Raw genomic sequence first — 24,851 nt, 5'->3', positions numbered from 1 at the left:
ACTTTGCCAATAACGTGCGATTTCACATTGTTTAGTATTGTCACATGGTATATATTGCATTTGTATTTTCCTTTGCATGTGAATTTTCCTGTTAGAATGCAGCGACTACCCTTCTTCCTCTCCCATTGTTCTAGGGGATAGGGCTATGGGACTTGGAAATTGGTTGTGTGTAGAACACACCTAGGAGACCTAGAAGACCAGGGTTTGTTCCTCACTTTTCTGTGTATGCATGTATGTTTGACTAAGTGCTCTATGATAAACTAGTAGCACACAATCTGTTTTCAGAATGCCGGCTTGCTGAGCGCATACCTTGCTTCCTACGAATAATAATGCACTGGGTTGAATGCGAACGAGAGATGTATGTGAATGTGTTCCCACTTCCTGCCGTTATGTCATTGTCCGGAGGTATGATCTCCAAAAATGAGCTTCAGAGACATCCCACTGTATTGTGGTGTATAGTATGGGTGAAACTGCCTTCAACTTGGTAGAGGCAGCTATTGTATCTTCAACAATGGAGAAGACATCGGCCCTCCTGGGTCGCAATAATAATGCTTTACCATCTCTTTTTCAAGAGACCATAGGTTTTGCTCAAGGGCTTTGCGTGCATGGTGCAAAGCTGCTCGCACAATGGCAGGAGTTTTTACAGAAAAATGAGGCCAGAGAATTTCACCAGTATAGAAAGAAAACAACAAAGATGTGGTCTGACAATGACCAAACTAAAGGTCAGAAGAGTACAAAAGTGAGAGACGGGTAGAGGTGGATTTGGAGGCAAAAGAATATCCACCCCAGGTCCCAAAAGGGACCACTTGCTTTAACTACAACCAGCCTGGTCATTGGCATGGCACCTCCCCCATCCTCCAGCGACCAGAGTCCTGACCAAGGAGATAATTACCACAGCACACCCATGTTGCCAACATATCCCCTTCACCACAAGTGCTCCTGATAACACATTGGACTGAAAGAGTGAGGAACTGAGTTTACAGTTGGTGCAGAGCCTGTTCCCAGACCTAGATAGAGAGGACGGGAGAACAATGATGGCGGAGCACGATTGATCGTTCAACAAGGTTATTAAGGCTTTGGAGTTTGAATTAGGGTCACAAGTAGTGGGAGCTGCAACAGGGGCGTAACCCACTGAGCAGCTCTCTCCCAGAATGTAAAACATGTTGTTGACATGCAGCAACAAGGTACCCTTTCTATTGACAATCTTACTGTTTCTCGGTTGAAGGAGTTTTGCGGTTTGGCTCCGTTGGCATGTGGTTTAATGGCAGAGTGTCAGGGACTAATAAAGAGAGTGTCCGCAGCTCATACTGACAGGATGTCTAGACAGACTGCCTGGATGCATTGACAGTGGGAGTGTCTCCACCTCATGTTTCTACTGTCTTTCTGCATTATGATGGTCAGCCCAAAAGACTGGCGACACCAATTTCCCTACTAACGTGAAAGGTGTGATATCAACGACTCATACAATGTTCAATGAGTTATGATATTAATATAATAAAAAAGATTCAAACGCTTTGATATTAAAGTATATGTCAGCAGAGTTTAACTTCCCCTTTCAGGCTCACCATAAACTCTGGACAGGGTTGTAAACATGAGGCCACTTATTGTCACAATATCCCGTGACTGGAAATAAGACGTGTACCGGGCATAGTTCGATGGGTTGAGTGTTTATTCTTCACAGTGGAGAGTGCACAATAATTGCACCACTGAATGTTGATGAATAATAACTATTTGGATTTTGCTAAACTTAAGGTTTGCATGATTTCCCATAGACCCTGGACACAGAGATGTATAAAGATATATGTTGTTGAATATAATAATTGGTTGGTGCAAAAGTATTTTTCCTTCCGTGTTTTTCCTAGGTTTCAGAACATGGACAAGAAGATTAGTTTTTCGCATATGTCTGTCTATGTTCTGTTTTATGTTGGTTTTATTGTTTGTGGGAATTTCTGGGGTACTTCTTAATATATTAAGTACAGCAACATGGATTTGCCTTCATGTGTCAGCAGGTTGAAGATGTATACTGACTGTGAGGACCTTGAGTATTGAAAATATTTACATTGTCTGTCTCTATGTCGTATTGACTGTTTGCTATTTTTCTTCTCCCTAGAACATATACTGCCTTAAATGTGGTATTGAGATGGACAATACATGCATGTGTAATTTAGATAGGATAGCATGGGTGGAGTATGGGAGTAGGAGACAGCTTAGTGTAGTATGGCTTTTTGGGAGGGAACACAAGGGTTTAGTAGGATGTGAAGTCATTGATATTGGTGCGTTGTGTGGCCAAGGGATGGAAAGTAGAAACAGATATTGTGATTGAGAAATGAATGAAGATGCAACACAGTGCACCAATAATATTCAAATTGACTATGCACTGCTATGTAGAGATGGTTGGTTCGTCACATGGATGGAAATTTGTTTTTAAGTTGTATCTCTCCCTATCCTTTTCATTTATGCTTTGAGAAGTTTATGTTATAAATGTTCTGTCAAGCAGTTATCAGAGAAATATTATTTCCCTGCACAAATTAATGTCATGTTTTAAGATGTATGTCCTTTTAAGTGATTCATTTATGATCAGAGGAGGGAGCCTGCTCCCTTTACACACCCGTATTGGGTTCCCTGATTTAGGAACAAGTTAGATTTATATGCCTCTGGCACCATTCCTGCCCCATCAAGCAAGGTCATCAGTACCCATTATCGTACAAATTTGATTGACACTGATAACACCTGTGTCTTTAAAAAATGGTGTGAGAATGGCCAATTATTACTATCATCCTGGCAACATGTAATAGAAAGGAAATTGTTCAATTAGAAGTGATGTTAAATATTACATGCATTATGATTACACCGTTTCGACTATCATTTACACAACACATGTAGTACAATAGACTGTGGATTAGACGTGCTCAAAGATGAGTGTGGGGCAGTGCTTTAAATGAGCCGGTACTCACCTGTACTGAGTACCGGCACTTCCGATTTTTTTTGCCTTCAGTACCGGCATTTCTCTGTAGCCAGGGAGAGTACCGGTACCCTGATCCAGAGGACGGCCGGCGCAGGTTAGGTTTCTCCTCCAGTGCAGGGCAGATGCCGCTCTGCTTCCGAGGAGCATGTTGTGTAATGGGTTAATCTGTTTTATTGCCATAAACGCATTTCTCGTGTGTTTTGACATGTGCTTCAGCTGGTACAGAAGTAATTAGGTATGATCATATCTTTCCCTATGCCCCACCCCTAGCCCCACCCACTTGCCACACCTCCATTTTAATTAGTACCTGCACTTATTTTTTACCATTTAAACCACTGGTGTGGGGTGAGTTGTTTCCAGCAAACTATGCATTATTCGGCACACCTTCATGTACTAAGAAACTATGAGACTGATTGCAAGTATTTGTTTCCAACTTTTGCTGTTATTACAATATACTAGAGACATTTCAAAATGATTGTGGCCAAGCTTTTTTAGTTCTTGAAAAGCACAATCTAAAGGCATTTGTTTCCACAGTGGTCTTTGCGAAGGGCTTGTGTAAATGCAAAACTACACTGTGCCTACGACCCTCCAACAGTAGGCGCAGTAGACAGGAAAGGTGTGCAAATAGAAAGATTGTGCATCCACTGAGCTGTGCTGGATTGATGCACTACTATTTGTTTGAAAGAGAGAAAAGCACACAATATTGTGTCTTGGCTGCCCTATGCACATTTCAGGCCACACTGTTCCGCTGTCAGTGGCTAATACATCATCACCACAAACAAATGATGGACGGAATGCTGACAATGCAGACATTCTCCCCCAGTCAAGAGATCTGGGTTAAATCCATTGTTCTTTTGCCCACTACACCACCCCAGTTTAGACATGGCCATATGCAAATCAGTCTTGACCCTGTGCCTAATGGGAACAGTCCAGCCCGAACTGCCAAGCCATGTCTTCCCTGGACCGGAATCAAGCATCCTAGGACCGGTTTCTGGCTATCAGCCGTCATCAGCCAGGATAGCTTGACTCCAGTGGCGTAGTGAGCACGGGTCCCACGTCTGGGAATACCCATCCCACTTAGGGCGAAAAGCGTTACAACAAACAAATGATGGACGGAATGCTGACAATGCAGACATTCTCCCCCAGTCAAGAGATCTGGGTTAAATCCATCGTTCTTTTGCCCACTACACCACCCCAGTTTAGACATAGACATATGCAAATCAGTCTTGACCCTGTGCCTCATGGGAACAGTCCAGCCCGAACTGCCAAGCCATGTCTTCCCTGGACCGGAATCAAGCATCCTAGGACCGGTTTCTGGCTATCAGCCGTCATCAGCCAGGATAGCTTGACTCCAGTGGCGTAGTGAGCACGGGTCCCACGTCTGGGAATACCCATCCCACTTAGGGCGAAAAGCGTTACAACAAACAAATGATGGACGGAATGCTGACAATGCAGACATTCTCCCCCAGTCAAGAGATCTGGGTTAAATCCATCGTTCTTTTGCCCACTACACCACCCCAGTTTAGACATGGCCATATGCAAATCAGTCTTGACCCTGTGCCTCATGGGAACAGTCCAGCCCGAACTGCCAAGCCATGTCTTCCCTGGACCGGAATCAAGCATCCTAGGACCGGTTTCTGGCTATCAGCCGTCATCAGCCAGGATAGCTTGACTCCAGTGGCGTAGTGAGCACGGGTCCCACGTCTGGGAATACCCATCCCACTTAGGGCGAAAAGCGTTACAACAAACAAATGATGGACGGAATGCTGACAATGCAGACATTCTCCCCCAGTCAAGAGATCTGGGTTAAATCCATCGTTCTTTTGCCCACTACACCACCCCAGTTTAGACATGGCCATATGCAAATCAGTCTTGACCCTGTGCCTCATGGGAACAGTCCAGCCCGAACTGCCAAGCCATGTCTTCCCTGGACCGGAATCAAGCATCCTAGGACCGGTTTCTGGCTATCAGCCGTCATCAGCCAGGATAGCTTGACTCCAGTGGCGTAGTGAGCACGGGTCCCACGTCTGGGAATACCCATCCCACTTAGGGCGAAAAGCGTTACAACAAACAAATGATGGACGGAATGCTGACAATGCAGACATTCTCCCCCAGTCAAGAGATCTGGGTTAAATCCATCGTTCTTTTGCCCACTACACCACCCCAGTTTAGACATGGCCATATGCAAATCAGTCTTGACCCTGTGCCTCATGGGAACAGTCCAGCCCGAACTGCCAAGCCATGTCTTCCCAGGACCGGAATCAAGCATCCTAGGACCGGTTTCTGGCTATCAGCCGTCATCAGCCAGGATAGCTTGACTCCAGTGGCGTAGTGAGCACGGGTCCCACGTCTGGGAATACCCATCCCACTTAGGGCGAAAAGCGTTACAACAAACAAATGATGGACGGAATGCTGACAATGCAGACATTCTCCCCCAGTCAAGAGATCTGGGTTAAATCCATCTGTATAATGCAAATACCTAATTGCGAATTTCTGAGAATCACAATTAGGTAATCGCAATATACAATGTATGATACTCAAACAGTTTCATTTAGCGATTCCTAGGGGGTCACAAATCACCCTACCTCATTAATATTAATGAGGTAGATCACCATTTGCGACCCACTAAGAATCGTAAAAATCACGGGATGGTGGCCTGCTGGAGTTAGCAGACCACCATGTCCATGATTGCTTTTAAATAAAGAAATCTTTTTTTTTTAAATGCTGCCCGTTTTCCATACAGGAAAACGGGATGCATTTCAAAAGCAAAAATTAAAGATGGGACCACTGCCTGCTCTTAAAAAATTCTGTAACAAACATTCACAAAGGGAAAGAGGTCCCTTCGGGACCCGTTCCCACTTGCAAATGGGTTACCACCTACTCAAAGTAGTTGGTAAAATGCAAATGTTTTGCGACCGCATTTCTGTCAGAAAACATTTCTACATACCGATGTGATTCGGTATTAGGAAGGGACGCCCTAAACACGCTCCTTCCAAATAGCGAATCGCAAACCCATTTTGCGATTACGTAACAGGTTCCCAAATCGCAAAATAGGGCTTGCAGCATCTGAAAAGCATTTTTTGCGTTCGCAAGCGGACCGATTCTGCGAATTGGCCTGTTTGCGAAAACAAAAATGCTTGATGCAAGTGCCCCTTCACGTTTTAATAACTACAGCTGTAATATAGATACACCTAAATGGAAGTTCCATTACCTGTCTAATGAGAACTTGTCATCAATAACAGAGTACAGAACTCCAAATTTAGGGATAGTTCTAGGAGGAGTCCCTCTTGGGTTAAAACATAGACTAGTAAGTAGTGGCCTAGGTATGAACCCCAGATGCATCCCATATTTCCCAGAGTATGTAAAGGACAGATTTCGGCCCCAATTACACACACAACAGGTTCCCCTAATGAAGGATTAGGTTTCATTATGATACAAATATCCCATGTGTAATGGTTGTCAACACTACTTACCATAGATGGCGATACATCGGGACAGTGCCGGAAGCATGTCATCACTGATGATCAGAGGAGGGGATGTGGAAGCATGTCTTGTTTCGTTTGGAATCTTGTTTTGGTCATGTTTTGTGATATTTAATATTGTCAAGGCCTAAATAATATGTGAATAAATAGAATGATCTTGCATAAACTAATGTGCCCTACTAAGCTAGACAGCTTGTAATGCAAGGCTTTCTCAAGGACACTACTTGCAACATGCATAAGTTCACTGGCTCAGCAACAACCATCCTTAGCATACCATATAAAGATAGGACTGTCTGTCCCGGATTGAACAAAGTATTTGCTAAAACTATGTTGTTGTCAAGTATTGGAAAGTCCCCCACTTTCCTCATCACTGGAAATGTAGACATCACGCTGGTGGCACAAACCATCTTTCTTCTCTGATTGGTTATATGCCTACAGATCGTGTAATTCTTTCCTGTCTGGACAACTACGTACAATGTATTTGTTCATGACAATGAACAAATCACCTTGTTACTGTATTTAGAGTGGATGTGCATTTAACCCCTTCTGTGCCTATGACGAGCTGGACTCGTCATGGAGCACAGTCGCGCTGTGCCCATGACGAGTCCAGCTCGTCATGAGGCATTCCCTAGGGAATCCCTCTGGTGCGGGCACCAGAGGGATTCCCTTTAAACCAAAATAGCCTCGGGAGCTGGGGAAGAGCTTCCCCAGCTCCCGAGGCCCCCCCTCCCCCTTTCACTGTAATGACGATCGGCGCGCATGTCGCGCCGACGTCATTATAGTGAAAGTGAAACTGAAATGAGCCAAGAGGCTCATTTCAGGTTTCACTTTGTATGTGCTCAGGGGGCTATCTCAGGCCCCTGAGCACGTAGAAAGACGGGAAAGGTATCGTTGGAAAGGGGAGAATCTCCCCTTTCCAATGGTACCCCTCCCCAGTGGATCCCTGCTTGGGGATCGCCACATGAGGGCGATCCCCAAGCAGGCATCCACCCACTAGACACCAGGGAGGGGGGAGCGGCCCCTTGGGCAATGGCCTTTGCTCCCCCCAAATTATTTTGGGCACATTTAGTCTTTTTGCCCCCCCTGGGGGGCAGATGGGGGCAGCAGCCCCCAATCTGCCCCCCCGGGGGGCAAAAAGCCCACTAGACACCAGGGAATTTTTTTGACAATCAAAATAGGGGTGGGGGCTGCCCAAAACGGGCAGGCCCATGCCCCCACCCCCAAATTTTCACAGTCTTTCTGCCCCCCCCTGGGGGGCAGATGGGGCATTGGCCCCCAATCCGCCCCCCCGGGGGGGGGCAAAAAGACCACTAGACACCAGGGAAATGTAAAAAAAAAAAAATAGGGGTGGGGGCTGCCCAAAACGGGCAGGCCCATGCCCCCACCCCCCAATTATCACAGTCTTTCTGCCCCCCGGGGGGCAGATGGGGCATTGGCCCCTAAGCTGCCCCTTCAGGGGGGCAGAAAGCCCACTATACACCAGGGATTTATTTTCAGTTTGTTTTAGGGTGGGGGCTGCCCAAAACGGGCACGCCAATGCCCCCACCCACCCACCACCATTACAGCCTTTCTGCCCCCCCTGGGGGGCATATGGGGCATTGGCCCCCAATCTGCCCCCCCGGGGGGGCAAAAAGACCACTAGACACCAGGGAATTGTAAAAAAAACACAAAAAAAGGGGGCCAAAAACCCAGGTGACCCCCTTGCAAAACTAGGTCGTTGTGAGGTAGGCAATTTTCATGTCGCCTCACTACGTTGTGGGCCCTTGCCTGTCACGGGTACTTGGGCCTCCCACACGAGTGAGTCACCATTTTTATAGGGAGACCCGGGGGAACGCTGGGTGGTAGGAAATTTGTGTCAGCCCGCTGATGCCACAACTTTCCCATACAAAAATGTGTGAAAAAGGTGATTTTTTCAGCTAAATTTGAGGTTTGCAGGGCATTCTGGGTAAGGAAACGTTGGGGGATCCACGCAAGCCATACCTCCATGGAATCCCCCAGGTGTCTAGTTTTCAGAAATGTGTGGGTTTGGTGGGTTTCCTTAGGTGCCGGCAGAGCTAGGGTTCAAAAAGTACAGCTAGGCACTTTGCCAAAAAAGGTTCATTTTTCACTGCGAAATTGAGGTGTGTCCACAATGCGTTTTGCGCCGTTTCCTGTCGCGGGCACTAGGCCGACCCACACAAGTGAGGTACCATTTTTATTGGAAGACTTTGGGGAACGCGGGGTGGGTGGAAATTTGTGGATCCACGCAGATTCCAGAACTTTCCACCACAGACATGTGGGGAAAATGTGTTTTTTTTAGCAATTTTTTAGGTTTGCAAGGGATTCTGGGTAGCAGAACCTGGTGGGAAGCAGTCAAGTCACCCCATCCTGGAATACCCTGGGTGTCTAGTTTTCAAAAATGTATAGTTTTGCTAGGTTTCCTTAGGTGCCGGCAGAGTTATGGTTAAAAAACTACAGCTAGGCACTTTGCCAAAAAAGGGTCATTTTTCACAGCGAAATTGAGGTGTTTCCACGTTGCGTTTTGCGCCGTTTCCTGTCGCGGGCAATAGGCCTACCCACACAAATGAGGTACAATTTTTCTCGGAAGACTTTGGGGAATGCGGGGTGGGTGGAAATTTGTGGATCCATGCAGATTCCAGAACTTTCCACCAGAGAAAGGTGGGGAAAAAGTCTTTTTTTTGGCAATTTTTTAGGTTTGCAAGGGATTCTGGGTTACAGAACCTGATGGGAGGCAGTCAAGTCACCTCATCCTGGATTCCCCTGGGTGTCTAGTTTTAAAAAATGTATAGGTTTGCTAGGTTTCCTTAGGTGCCGGCAGAGCTATGGTTCGAAAACTACAGCTAGGCACTTTGCCAAAAAAGGGTCATTTTTCACAGCGAAATTGAGGTGTGTCCACGTTGCGTTTTGCGCCGTTTCCTGTCGCGGGCACTTGGCTGACCCACACAAGTGAGGTACCATTTTTCTCGGAAGACTTTGGGGAGCTCGGGGTGGGTGGAAATTTGTGGATCCATGCAGATTCCAGAACTTTCCACCAGAGAAATGTGGGGAAAAAGTGTTTTTTTGGGCGATTGTTTAGGTTTGCAAGGGATTCTGGGTAACAGAACGTGGTGGGAGGCAGTCAAGTCACCCCATCCTGGATTCCCCTGGGTGTCTAGTTTTAAAAAATGTATAGGTTTGCTAGGTTTCCCTAGGTGCCGGCAGAGCTAGGGTTAAAAAACTACAGCTAGGCACTTTGCTAAAAAAGGGTAATTTTGCATTGTGAAAATGTGGTGTGTTCACGTTGGTTTTTGAGCCATTTCCTGTCGTGGGCACTATGCCTACCCCTACAAGTGAGGTACCATTTTTATCGGGAGACTTAGGGTAATTCAGATTTGTAAAGGAACTGTTATTACCTATTTACTTTCGATGCATTTCTGCCTTCCAAATGAAAGACATTGTGTAAAAAAAAAGTCATTCTAAAAAATGACTGATAATTCTCATGCTAGTATGAGTATTCCCAATTTCGGAAATGTGCAAATATCTACTGTTTCTAAACTCTATATTTTGTTCCCATTTCAGAAATACATAGGTGTCTTTCATACCGATTTTTCCATGTACACATTTTTACAGAAAAATTACTATATACCCGGTACATAATAAAAAACCATTGCAAGTTGCTGCTCAGTTTTTGGCTCTGGGTTCGTCGGGTTCTTGGTGAACCTACAAGTCCTATATATCCCCACAACCAGAAATGTCCAGCGGATGTAACGGTATATTGCTTTCAAAGAACTGTCAAATTTAGAAGAAGTTACAGGTGAAAACGTTGACACAAAAGGCGCTTTTTTCAACAAATTTTCAATTTATCCTATATTTAACTGTTAGTTTCTATAAAGAAACCTTGATGGATCTACACAAATGACCCCTTGCTGAATTCAGAATTTTGTCTACGTCTCCAAAGTGTATAGCTTTCCAGGATCCATTATTGCTTTTGTACCCATTTCTACCATTAACTGGAAGGAGGTCGAAAGCACAAACAATAGCAAAAATAGGCTATGTCCCAGAAAAATGCCAAAACTGTGTAAAAAATGTTGGGTTTCTGACAAAAGTCTGATATCCCCTAAAAGCTGGGAAAATGGTGATTTCAGCCCCACAAACCCTTTTTTGATAACACTTGCAGGGAAAAACCCAGATGCTTTCATTTGCAGCCCGTTTTTCCCATTTTCCCCCCAAAAAACTAAATTTTGCTGTATTTTGGCTCATTTCTGTGACCCCTTCAGGGGAATCCACAAACCCTGAGTACCCTCAGAATCCCCATGATGTTGGAAGAAAAGGACGCAAATTTGGCGTGGATACCTTATGTGGTCAAAACGTTACAGGGGCCTCAGCGCACACTACCCCAAATCACCAAAAAAGGGCGTGGCACAGGAGGGGGAAAAGGCCTGGCAGTGAAGGGGTTAACCTGCCTTTTGTGTTTTTACAGGCATCAAAGACCCGGTAAAAATCTGTACTTTGGGCATCTTGCTATTTTAGCTTGGACCTCCATGAATTCACGTATAAAGAGATTTGACTGTGTCTGTGACTCTTTTATTCTGATTCCACAAGGCGTAACGAAGAGAAATATTTGTATTTCTCCTTGTTTTTTCTTCTTTCTTCTGGTTCTGCATTCTGCAAAACACATTGAAAGAGGAAAAAGCTTCAGGGGATTGTTTTTGTGAAGGAAGGTGCCCCTTCCTGCACAAAAACAATCCTCCTTACAATACAGGTACTCTTGAACCATGGTGCAAGTGTGCCTGTATTGTTGCTGGGCAGCCAACAAAATGCCAGGGGGAGCGGCAGGAATGTGCCATATTGTCTTAAAATGGTGCATTCCTTCCCTGTCACGCATGTAAGCAAGGTGACATGCAGCGCTGCATTGCGTGACTTGGCCATAAATATGTCCCTAAATGTATATGCACAAGCACAAACAGTGGCACAGTGACATACACCCATGGCTCACAGCACTAACATAAATGCAATGCACATTTTATGTTGTTACTTATTTATCATAAACAGCTAACAACCTTTGACAGGACCGATAGCCCTGGCTAGTTTTAGGTGTATGTCAGTTATTGTGTTCTGTATCTAGTTGCAATAACAGAAATCTTAGAAAGGAAAGAAAATAGTCATTTTAGAAATCACAGAAATGTGGTTTGCGTATTTAAGCCACACCCTTAATTACATAGACCACCCCCTTTCAAAGACCCCCCACTTTTTTTCATCCCACCAAAAGCCTTGCCTACAATGAAACGTACTCACACATATTGAGCATACATTTGCATAGAATTTCCTATTAAAAGACATTGAGTAAATAGATGTTGTTGAGGGTTACAGAAAAGAATAGGGACACACATCAGTACCTCCCAGGGTAGTAAAAGTCACACAATTAATGGGCGTATGCAGAACAAATCAAAACATTCACCCCCAGTCAAAAGATCTGGGTTAAACTCATCATTCTTTTGCTCACCATGCCACCCCAGTTTAGACCTGGCCATATGCAAATCTGTCTTGACCCTGTGCGTCATGGGAACAGTCCAGCCAAACAGCCAAGCCAGGTCCTCCCAGGATCGGAAATAAGCATCCTAGAACCGGTTTTGGGGTTTCACCCCCTCATCAGCCAGGATAGCTTGAATCCAGTGGCACAGTGAGCCCGGGACCCACGTCTGGGCATACCCAGCACACTTCGGGTGAGAAAGCAAAAGACACATAATTGATGGACGAAATGTAGAACAAATCAAAACAGCCACCCCCAGTCAAAAGATCTGGGCTAAATCCATCATTCTTTTGCTCACCATACCAACCCAGTTTAGACCTGGCCATATGCAAATCAGCCTTGACCCTGTGCCTCATGGGAATAGTCCGGCCTGAACTGCCAAGCCAGGACACAAGCATCCTAGGATCGGTTTCTGGGTTTCACCCCTCATCTACCAGGATAGCTTGAATCCAGTAGCACAGTGTATTTTGCTCCCACGGTAGTAAGCGTTGAGACGTGGGCTAGAGAAAACATTGCTTACAAGGGGTTTGCAACCTTTTCCAAGTACGCAACGTGGGGGGGTAGAGGGCGCCCCTCAGGCGGCCTCACAATATGGGTGGCCTCCGATTTAGGCTGCAGGGCGGATGTATTACCCACTAATTCAGCAGATATTCTTGCTGTACTGTTGGAGTGGCCAAATGCCGCTAGCCTGTTGCTGATCAACATTTACTCACGGCCAACTAATATCACCCAGGAGTCATCCACTATAACGGAGCTCGCTCTGGTTCTGAATGACATACCAGAGGGCACCGCCTATCTCATTGGAGGAGATTTCAACTGCCACTATGAGCCCCTCCCTGGCTTTATGGAAGGTATGGCCACGGAGGAGGATCTCCTTTGGCATATACCTCCCACTCAGGCCCCGGCTCCAAAGACATGGTCCCCCCTGGCTCTGCAAATTAATACCCTTTCGCTGAAATACGGCCTTCGTGCCTGTAATGGCAGGTCTAAGTCTGACACTATGGCAAGATGTACTTTTAATAGAATGGGCAGCGAGTCCAGACTGGACTATATCTTGGTTCCTGTGTCTTCTTGGCCCCTTGTCAAAGACTTTTGGGTCACAATTAGGAATGATAGCGATCATAATGCCCTCGAACTAAATTATAGTCACCCCGGCTCCCCAGCCAGGGGAAATCAAATGGGTGAAACTGAGGAATGTCGGGTACTTGAGACTAATAGACGCAGAATAAAGTGGGAGCACATATCTTCCCATCCGGAAAAGATATACAACTTATATGCTCAAGCACTGCCTCTATTCGAGAAACTTCAGGTGCTAGCAGAGAAAGATACCAGCGAGGTTATCCATTCTGACTTGGGACAGCTACATGCCGACCTCCTTAAAATAGTTTCTGATTGTTTAACGAAACCAATAACTAGGACCAATAGAAAAACTCCCGGTCCATCCTGGTACAACGGCGCTTGCCGTAAGGCAAAAGCCGACCTTCTGGGTGCAATAAAGGAAGGTAGGGGTGCCGTGGACATCAGGGCCAGACGCAGTGTTTACAAGTCCCTGACCTCAAACGCCAAAAGTGAATGGGAATATGACAAATGGATTAAACTTACTAATTTCCTGGCCCGTGCAGACTCGCGCAAATTTTGTCGCTGTGTCAACACGGGCTCCGAGGAATTGACACCTGCCTCAGAACCTAATATCTCAGCTAAGGTATGGCAGGACCATTTCCAGTCTCTTTATAAACTACCTGAGGATGGTGGGGAAAATTCTAACTATCCCCACTGCCCCCTTGAGACTGGCGAACCATTCACTCTCAAGGATGTACGAGCCGCTCTGACTGGTCTTGCCTCAGGAAAGGCACCTGGCTTAGATGGACTCCCGGGCGACTTGTTCAAACAGGAGCCAGACGTGTGGACCCCCTATCTCGTGACCCTCTACAATGCCATCTTAGCGGGCATGGCCATTCCGGGTACTTGGCTGGGGGCGGAGATTGTCCCAACCAATTATAGACCCATTAGCCTGATAGATGTACCGCAGAAGATTTTTGGCAGGCTCATCTTAAATCGCCTCCAGGTTTGGATCGAAGAAACGGCGATTATGAGTCCCTACCAAGCGGGATTTCAACAAGGTATTTCTGCCACCGACCAAATCTTCCGCTTAAATCTTTTATATTGGAAGACGGTGCTGATTGAGGGCGGCAGTCTTTATACAGTCTTTGTCGACCTCCGTGCCGCCTTCGATCTGGTGCCCAGAGATAAGTTATGGTCGGTGTTAATGAAGATGGGGGTCCCCGTGGATATTCTCTCAATTCTGAGAAGGCTGCACCAGGGGAATTATGCCAAAGTAAGATGTGGAAGGGAAGGTACACTGTCCGATGCTTTCCCTGTCGATAGGGGGGTCAGGCAGGGATGTGTCCTCGCCCCGACTCTTTTCTGTCTTTTCGTCAACGGGGTCGTAGATCATCTTTGTACCCTGAATGATATTGATGCCCCCAAGTTGGACGGCAGCAGGGTTCCTGCAATTATGTTTGCGGACGATACCCTGCTGCTTTCCAAATCCCCTATGGGACTCCAACGGGTTTTGGATGGCTTTGTAGGTTTTTGCGAGGAACGTGGGTTGGAGATCAATGCTGCTAAAACCAAATTTATGATCTTCAACCCCCCCCGACCACACGTGCGCCCCCCAGTATAGGGTCCTCTAGGTTGGAGAGGGTCTTTACCTTTGAATATCTGGGTATAGTTATTAATGAGCGCATGACCTGGGAGTCACACAAACTAAGGGCAAATATGAAACTGTCCCAGTTGGTGGGAGGTATTGCCAGACTGACAAAAGGCCTCACATACAGGCCCCTAGGCCCACGCATACAAATATATAAGGTCCAGGCCCGGGGGGCCATTACCTATGGTGCAGAAATCTGGGGACATACGTCTTCACAGAAGCTCCAGGTAACGGAGAATACTTTTCTCAGGCAGCTGACAGCTTTACCTGCCAGTACACCTCTTTTGCCACTTAGATTAGATCTGGGCTTAAGACCGCTTTCAGAGGAGTTGGGCTTAAAACCCCTAACCCTATGGTGTAAAATATGGTCTTCTCCTGAACTTTCTAAATACAGAGCAGAGCTGCAAGAGATTCTGCGCCTTCGGAACAACACACAAATACCATGGCTAAGTTACATAAAGCATACTTGTGAGACACTGGGTAGACCTGACTTGTGGTATGATCCTGAGGCTGCATGTCCCAGGGACTCACGCAAACTTATCACGAAGGCTTTTCGTGAGCATCACTTACAAGATGCTATAAGGAATGCGAGGGAGGGCTCCCACACTGCCCATTTCCTGGCTCTTAAAGACTTCTATCACCTAGAGTCAACTTACAACGATATGGGTCCCACACTCACAAGAAAGCTCTATATGCAATGACGCTATAATACTCTCCCCCTGAGGGCATATACTGCACTTTGGCAACACTCAGCACACACGGCTCTATGCCCCTTTTGCAAGCAGACACAAGAGACTACAGGTCTACAGCAGAGCAAGGAAGTACTGGCTTTGTCCAGTACTCAGAAACATGGGTTTTAAACAATACTCCCCCGCTTTTAGAATACTGAAGTCTGACATCTCGCCCCCAATTGCCTTTGCGGTTGCCAAATTTTTAACGTCTATGTGGTTTACACGTCTACGTCTTCTTAAAACCATATCAAGTAATGATGTTTTATTGAGTTAATATCTTTATCACAATTGTGTAATGTTTTTTATACTGTATCGTTTTTATTGTATTATGATGCACTCTTTTATGGTCCTAACGACCGAAATAAAGATATTTGATGATGATGATGATGAGTAAGCGTTAAATGCCAATATACTGCCCAGTGATTTAAATGGTCTGGTACTCACCAGAACTGAGAACCGGCACACCCTAATTTTCTCTCCTTGGTTCCTGAACTTCTCCTCAGCCAGGGAGAGTACGATACTCTGGGGTGGGGGGGAACAGTAGCCAAGCTCATGTTACATATGTCTAGCATGATAGGTCAGGCACTGCTCTGCAGATTCTGAGGAGGCTGCCGGTGAAGCCCTGTATGTATGGCACTGACAGCCAGTCCCAGGGGCCTCAGAGGCATCCATTGCCTATCAGGTCCTAAGGAAAACAAAATCTACAGAGGTTGCTTGGCTGCTTAGCTTCTCTAAGGACCATATTATCAAAAAACGGCGATAACATTATCGCTGGTTTAGCGGCAGGAAACTGCTGCTAAAGCGGCGATAAGGGGCTTGATAATATGCCCTTGTGAATTCCAATAGAAGCCCAGGTTTGATGTCCTTGACACCAGAACCTGGGCATCTATTGGAATTCACAAGGGCATATTATCAAGCCCCTTATCGCCGCTTTAGCGGCAGTTTCCTGCCGCTAAACCGGTGATAATATTATCACCGTTCTAGATAATATGGCCCTAAGTCTTCTGCTGAGCCACAGGGGACAGAGTGATTATCAGAAACATTCAGCAATAGCATGAGGTACCTTATTATAAGTAACTATGCATGTTAAATATTTTGGCACTTCAGAAGCTTTGAGCAACGAGCACATAGTACTACCCACCTGCTTGATAATCCCAAATCAATTGAATTTGAGAGAAACCTTGGTGGCATTCACTCTTACAAGTGCTGTTGTGAGAATACAGCAGGTGAAACACATTAACTGCATGCCTAAAAAACAAATTAATATGACCTTTTGTAATGCAAGTGGTGCTCATTTAAAGCACTCCAATGCCCTGAGGCCGAGCTCGCTCTATACACCTGCAAAAATAAACAAGCATTGGCATAGCCAATAGGTCGCCCCTTTGGGACCTTATACGTGTTAAGCCATGCAACAGTTGATGTTGTTGCACCAAGGATATTGTGCTGCATAACTAAATACTTATAAGGTTCCAAAGGCGAGACCTATTGGCTATGCCAATGCTTGTTTGAATAAAGTCTTTGATAGTACCTGGAGGCGGCATACTCAGGAATTAATAATGGAGGAACAGGACGTCACTCACTAGTTATTGGTAGAGAGACAGAAAGTTAAAAGAATAGGCCCGTTCCCTAGTCTAATTACAGACCTTAGGTTATGTATGTTTTACAAAACCAAACTCAACCATGAAGATAGAATGGATAAAGAAAAAGGAGACAATTGAAGGGTCATTTCAGACTGCCTCGCTGATATTCTACACATTTCCAAGAACTGCGAAAACTTTGTAAATATAGAAGCAGACATGCCAACATTTGGCAACAGTTAAGAGGGGGATTCAAAAGACAAACTGGGGAAATGTACTTTCCACAATGAACTACATTGAACTTTATGATTCTTTAGGCAGGAGAAATCTACAAAAGTATTTTTAGGTTTGAGTCTACCAGACAGGGTAAACTGTCTGGTTGCAAAAGAAACTGTGGGCTTACCAAGAACATACAGGTGTTGGGTCTTGCCCATTGCTTAACACTAGTTGGATTTTCTGTCACTCTCAGTTGGCTGCTTCTTATTTGATGGCTTTTTTGTCTGTGCTGTGTTTGTCCCTCACATGCAGCATTTTGCTCTTTACCAATCTCTTTGATTTGAGTGCATGTGTTTTCAGCTGTCTCTCACATGTGCTTTTCTCCCTCTCTCTGCCAGTATACTTCTTTCCCTCAACCCACGCTTGTGTTGCTCTCTCTTGCCGGTGAGGTTCTGCCCGCCTGTGTTCCACGTTGCTCTCTTTCACCTGGGTTTTCTCCCTCTTGTTCCTTCTCCCTCTGCCCACCATATTGCCTCTCACTCCCTCCCTCCCTCCCTCCCTCCCCATCTGCAGGCGTCGTCCATGTTTTTTAATGCTACGCTTCAAAACAGCACTTTTGTGCTGCTTTTTTTAATATTAAATAATCCACCTCGAATCGGTTAATAACCAAAAAGGTGCTCCACAAAACATTAGCACCTTCTATTTTTCAATCCATGCTCCACAATAGCCGCGATGCTGTAGAGCATAGCTAAAAAAACATTAGCAGAGAAAATAGATCTTATGGGCGAGACCTATTGGCTGTGCCAATGCTTGTTTGTTCTGGTGTTAACCTAGATAAAGTTCTTACCTTTAGGAGCTTTCAGAAAGCCCTGTTCATCCACCAATCTGTTTAAATGACATTCACATTTTGCTTCTGCCTGCCAAAGAACTTGGGGGCATATGTATCAAACTCCCGTTTAGCGAATCCCAATTTGCGATATTTTGCGATTAGCAAATTGAGATTCGCAAAGCGGGATGTAAAAAATAAATCGCAAATATTTTGCGATTTCTTAAAAATCGCAAAATATTCTCAGAAACCCCATTTGCGATTTCTTTATAGCGAAATTCGCAAATTAAGAAATCGCAAAAACGGGACTCTGCAATCCAGGTGCAGCCTGATGACATCACAAACAGGACACTGGAGTGATTTCCTGCACCTGCTCACCTGAGCCACACCCAGAGGCTGCTTGGAGAGTGTGAGGAGGCATCCCAGGAGAGAGCAACCAGCAATGGATTCCCACAAACAACAGGAGGGCAAGGATGCAGAGAAGAGGAAGAGGAAGAGGAAGCATAAGTTCTCAGAAAAGGAGCAGGAGGTCCTCATTGAGGAGATGGTGTACAGCCATGAGCTCCTCTTCGGCAAGAAGGCACTGCGTGTCCCAGAGGCGAGCAAAAGGAAAATTTGGCTGGACATCCAAAATAAGGTGAATGCAGTGGGAGTGACCAATCGTACCATTGAAGAACTGCGCAAGCGGTGGTATGACATGTGCCAGAGGTCGAAGGAGAGGGTGGCAGCCAGACTGAAGGACCCAAATCAGACTGGAGGAGGACCATCCACAGCAGAACACCCAACACCCCACGAGGAGCTTGTGGAGTCCACTCTCCTGCCTGAGAGCGTCGGTGGTGTGGCTGACATAGACAGCTCCGACCCTGCATCCAGCAGCCAAGGTAAGATGCATGCAAAATCAATCTGCACTCATCCCTATCCCATGCACACTTCCCCAAATGCGCATAGTAACCTCCCAAAATGTCATTCCAGTCCAAGTCTTACAGCCCACCCAGCAATGCATCATGGGACTTGTAGTACTATGTCTGACAGTGTGTCCATGAGACAAACGAAATTTAATGCAACATGTGGGTTGGGGATAAGTGAATGATACAGTGTCAGAGGTTAGCCAAAACAAACTGTAGGAACTTTATTGATTGCCAAATGCAGACAAAGACACAAACTCATGTAGTCCCCTTTACATCCACAGCACAATCCAGGGCATGTGAAGACAGCGCAGAGGGAGAGGAGCCTGCACAGGCGAAGGACTCCAGTGACCAGACTGAGCAGATTCCAATCCAGAGCAGGAAGCGCGCACATGTGCCCCCACTGCCTCCATTTGAGGACGAATTACCTGCCACAGGGGATGACAGTGACAGGAGAGAGGGGAGTCAGGGTGTGTCACACATGCCCATTCAGGACACACCAAGGCCAGGGAGTAGACCACAGGACACACGCAGGTCAAGGCCCAGGAGCAGCACTGCGACTGAAGCCGAAGAATCCGTCTTCTCAGGCCTGGAATATAGCATGCTTCAGGAACAGCGCCTGAAAAGCAAAGCACTCAGATCAATCAATAGGCAGCTATGCCGTATGCACAAGGACCAGAAGAACATGGGGGAGGGCATCATGGCCATGGCAGGTGCCATCCGTGACCTATGCGACACTTTGAGGCACAACCAAGCTGCCAGTGATAGGGCTGGCCGACGTGCCAATGCACGCCTTCACAACTATACAAAGGCCGTGAACCGCCTCTGCACCACCACCAGCACCCTCACACGCAGAAGCGTCACTATGCAGGTCGAAATGGCGCACTGCTGCCAGGATATTGCCCGAGGACTTGCACAGGTCACCACTGCTGTGGAGCAGCTGCAGACGGCCAACGGAGGTGGCAGCGCACTCATGGCCTCTGCCGAGAGCGAAGACACCTCCAGTAGGAGCAGCATCACTCCTACATTGCCAGGGGAAAGACGACGCAGTGCCAGACAGGGTGCAGGACAAGGGAACACCATGGGGGGCACTCAGCCTGGACCTCACCGAAGGAGGTGAACATGAGCGGTGACACTTACTGCAAAACGGGTGAAGTAACCCTACTATGCTGTTTGCACAGTTACTTGTGCCTTACCTGCACTGTGTGCATAACATGTGCTGGGTACAGCTACAATTTTCATTATTGTGAAGTGTGAATAAACACTGCACACATTATCAAGCTTTTTTGTCTAATTTCATCATTACTCACCTAGAAGTAGTTTTGTGTGATCTCAGTCCGTCTCTGGCGTCCAGCAGCTGCCCCAACTCCTGATGCAGGTCTGGCAGGGGGAGCAGGGCGCTCGTCATCCGATGTGTCTGTATCGGCCACATCAATTGTGGTGCCTTTTCTCATTGCCATGTTATGTAGCATTGCACAGCTTGCCACGATTTTACAGCAGGTCTCAGGGCTGTATTGCAGTGCGCCTCCACTTTTATGCAGGCACCTGAAGCGGCTCTTCAGGATTCCAAACGTACGCTCAATGACGCAACGTGTAGATCTGTGTGCCCTGTTGTAGCTCCTCTCACTTGCATTTGCAGGATCCAGATATGGGGTCAGGATGAAGTCCCACACTGCATAGGTGTGGGCTATTTGTACAATCCGTTACCTTTTAGCCGTTATTGCTGGGAATCAAGTACTGCAGAGTTCTATGGTCTCGGGCTATACAAATGCCTGTGAACTAAGTGAATTTAACAGAAGAGTCCCCTGGAAACCTATGTGGACCCCCTCTACCCTGTGTGCAGAGAGAGGTGTAAAGGCGGAAAAGAAAAGAGAAGAGCAATTTCACATTCCACCACACCATCAAAAATTGATGTCCGTTTCGACGTCACAAAGGAATAGTGTAGAAAAAATGAGGGCGGCAATACCTCACGGACGTAACCCCCACGAGGTGTAAGCGGACAGGTACTCGTCCGTTACCTCACCTTCTCATCGTCGGTTACTGCCGTCCCCAGTGAAAACATAAAAGTGACACAACAGGTATAGCGTTGTCTCTAGTACCTACTGTGAGGTAAACTAATAATCTAAACTGTGTATATGTGCAAAGAAAAAAGGTGGGTGTCGACCCTAAGACTAGGGAGAATGAGTCTGATCAGGACCCAAAGATTCCCAATTAAAACCGGGCAGCCCACACTAGCTAAATGAAACTTTTTATTCAGGCTGTGTGGCTGACCCCTTAAAAAACCAACATGTTTCGTTGCCTGTATGGATTGGCGGCAACTTCTTCAGGGCTAGGGTCGACTAGCCTCTTAGCTTTGTTTATGCTGGCCAGTGTGTGATCTGTCAGCACCTAGGGGAAACATAAAATAGACACATACAGATTCAGCAAAACACCACGAATGTTCACCAGCAGGGTAGACATACACTCAAACAGGCAATGGGCCTAGTGCCTGCTTCACTTTCAACAGGCATATTTACCGTAAGGGTTGCTCACTTACAGCATACCTCACCCCACGGATTTCAGACATCCGTGGGGTGAGGTATGCTGTACCTCCTCCCGCCCCCCCCCCCCCCAGGGCAAGCATTTCAAACCACACTGTTCTTGGATTAGGGTGAGTGACCCCCCGGCCGTATTTTATTACATATTAAAAACATTGATTATTCATTTTTATTATGTACACTTTATGCAGAAAGTCCAGATGCATTGATAGATACATGTCACTTGTCTAACCTTAACATGCTCTAATACAAATTCCACTCCTAACGTAATCTACAAATGTAGATACTTTACTTTCTGCGTGTCTCCTCTAGAGCCTACGGCAAGGTCAATGACTGGCAGCCCCAGATTCGGGTAAACTACAAATACTACTCCACCGGAGTAAGTCTGCGTAGGGGGTACAGCTTATCGGACGGATACTTTCCCCCGGCCCCCCCCCCGACGCCCTAAGTTTTAAACTCCATAAACGGGGGCTTCAATTCTGCATACTTGTGCCCTGATGCGCATGCGAGGGTGGCCTCTGGCCTACTGGAAAGAGTGACTCCCCTAGCCCCCGCACCCTGACAGCCTACTGACCAGCTGTCACTGCCCCTGGAGTTACATGGCGCTGGCCACTAAGGGCTGAAGACTATGCTTACCAATCATGACCTTACCGCCACAGGCCAGCATAGTTGCCCGACTATCTGGCCTCCCCCTGCACTCGTGCTCTCCATCCATGCTAAGATGTCTTCCATTGATGGCTGATTCCCTTTGGATGATAAGTGCAACCCCGTTTTGCAAAAAGAAGGAAAATGGTCCCCCCGGACGTACCTATGCCCGATTGACTTCAGTTTCGGGTCCTGAACGGCTAATCGAACCTGTTGTTGATCCGCTTTACCGCGTGATTCAACGCACGCACTGACTCCCCCCCTCCCTTTCTGAAACCTTGGAATCATGTGAGATCCGACGATTACGGCATTGGGCACCTCTTTGCCAACCAACCCCACGTCAGTGAGGAGTTCCTCCATCAGTACCCTACGTCCAGGGCGAGATAAGTCGTTCCCCCCTAGGTGCAGGATCCAGATTGCTGGTGGTCCCTTACTTTCTCGTAAAGCGCGATCCACCAGCTACCTGAATTGCCCTACGCACCGTCCACCCTATCCATGAAACATTATTTTAGTTTCTAACTTACGTGCCCTGGTCTCGCGGGTTTCTCAGACATTTTCTTTAAACGACGGAAATGTGAGTGACCCACTATCCAGATTTCCTGCTGTTCCGGGACCCAGGAATGCACTTGGGCCATCACCTGAGCTGTTTGTTTTTGGACTGTGAACGCCGTCCATTTGTGTGACAAAGTGATCTCCTACTGTCGCGATGATGGACTGATGCAGACTTCTCCCCTGAGTCACAGGGTGAAGACACTGCAGGCAAACGTGAGGATTCGTTTGTGCAACTACCATGAGAATAATGGGTAATATACTGTATCTATACCTAGCTGACTGACCTGGAAGCAGGGCTTTTAAACTTTACATTGATCACAGACTTACAATTCCGACCGCTTAGCCTAGCCTCAGTTGTATTACATAAGGAACATTGAAAACTGACTTTCAGTGAGAGCGCCTAGCATGGCGCCAGTTGCACTACATAATGAACATCGAAACCTGACTTGAAATGAGAGCGCCTAGCATAGCGCCAGTTGCATTAAGTGAGGAGCATTGAAATCATAATTCCAATTAAGAATGCCTAGCATAGCACCAATTGCATTTGCATGAGGAGCATTGAAGTCAAAAAATCCAATTAGAACGCCTAGCATAGCGCTAGTTGCATAACATGAAGAACATTTGACTTCAGATTTTCAGAGAGACTTTGAGAGTGCTAAGCATAGTACCCGTTTCATTACATGAGGAACATTGAAATCCTACTTGCCAATGAGAGCGCTTAGCGTAGCATCAGTTGCGTTAGCTGCTGAACACTGAAATATGGCCATGACAGGCTGAAGTCCACTCGCGCCCAATGCAGACCGTGGCCAGATCGCAGGATCTGCGCCGACTCGCAGTGTGCATTCTGACTGCTAACGTTTACCTTATTGTTTTGACCAGCAAACATATCCTCCTTAAACACACAATCAGACCAATTGATCACAAAATGGCATCACATCCATCGGAACCTCAGTTCGCTATGCATTATCACCAGTGAATTATAACAGCCATCTAGCCGTGTGAAATTCTAATTTGCACGTTTTTTGCTATTAGTTACTCTTGGTGTTATGCTTAGCTGAGGGACTTGCCATTATGTTGAGAGCACTCAACACAGCCCACTCGCATTATATGAGGGCACATTCATATTTGTTAGGCACGGAAAGATTAAGTGAACTCCTGCCTTACTCCTGCGCAGTCGTGCTAAGATGGACATGATAATACGTGGTAACCACCCCACGATTACACACACGCTATCACACTTGATAACACCCATACGGTAACACTTACGTGGTAATACTCCAAAAACGCCCATATGGTAACATCACTGCAGTCCCTCCATGCGGTAACAGCCACTTTGATAACACACGGTAACACTCACCCAGTAACAACCACTTGGTAACACCTAAGTGGCAAACTTCTACGGTAACAACCACTTGTTAAAACCTACGTGGCAACACACGGTCACAGTCACGCGGTAACACCCACCCCGCGGTAACACCCCCATGGTAAACACACCAATGCGGTAAACTTCAAAAGCACTAAAACCCACGAGGTAACACCAAGGCGGTAACACTTGCTGTCACAGATGAAATTGTTTTAGGGTGTAAATTTCACTAAACCTAAAGCAGAAAAGGTTTTCCCTACCTGTGAACCTATTCACAAAGGTGTCACCGAAACCCCAATAGCGTGAGCATAGGCAAGGGGCTTTGTTCTCCTTGCTTCGCGCAGTAAAGTAACTGCAAAATATGTCTTTAATAAAATTATTGCATTCCATCCTTGAAGGGGAACCGAGAACCAAGTTGGTCCCTTAAGCAACTAAACAGAAGTGACCGGCTTTTATTTTTAAATGCTTTAGCATAATAACAAAAAACGCCGTGTGTAAATGCCAAACACGCTCGTTGGACAATTTGAGGATTTAGAATTGCATATCTATCTGTGAATGTATGATAGGATTTCAAAACAATACCAAAGCAACATAGGCATCAAGAGCAGACAGACACCAACTGTGCAGCTTCAGATAGTAACAAGATGCCCCGCAGAAATGCATGCTATGATTCACATGCAATCCATCATAATCTCGCCTTTACGAGAGGTATTCTTGACCTGACCCCCAACCTTTTTAGACTAGGCCTTCATTAAACCTAAATGTGCGCGTGGATGTCGTTCAGGAGGTGTCGTTTTAATTCATGAATAATATTTGTGAAGAGATATTCATAC

This window comes from Triturus cristatus, chromosome 3_2, assembly GCF_964204655.1.
Source record: "Triturus cristatus chromosome 3_2, aTriCri1.1, whole genome shotgun sequence".
NCBI classification, from domain to species: domain Eukaryota; kingdom Metazoa; phylum Chordata; class Amphibia; order Caudata; family Salamandridae; genus Triturus; species Triturus cristatus.
Note: the sequence above shows the minus strand (reverse complement) of the source record.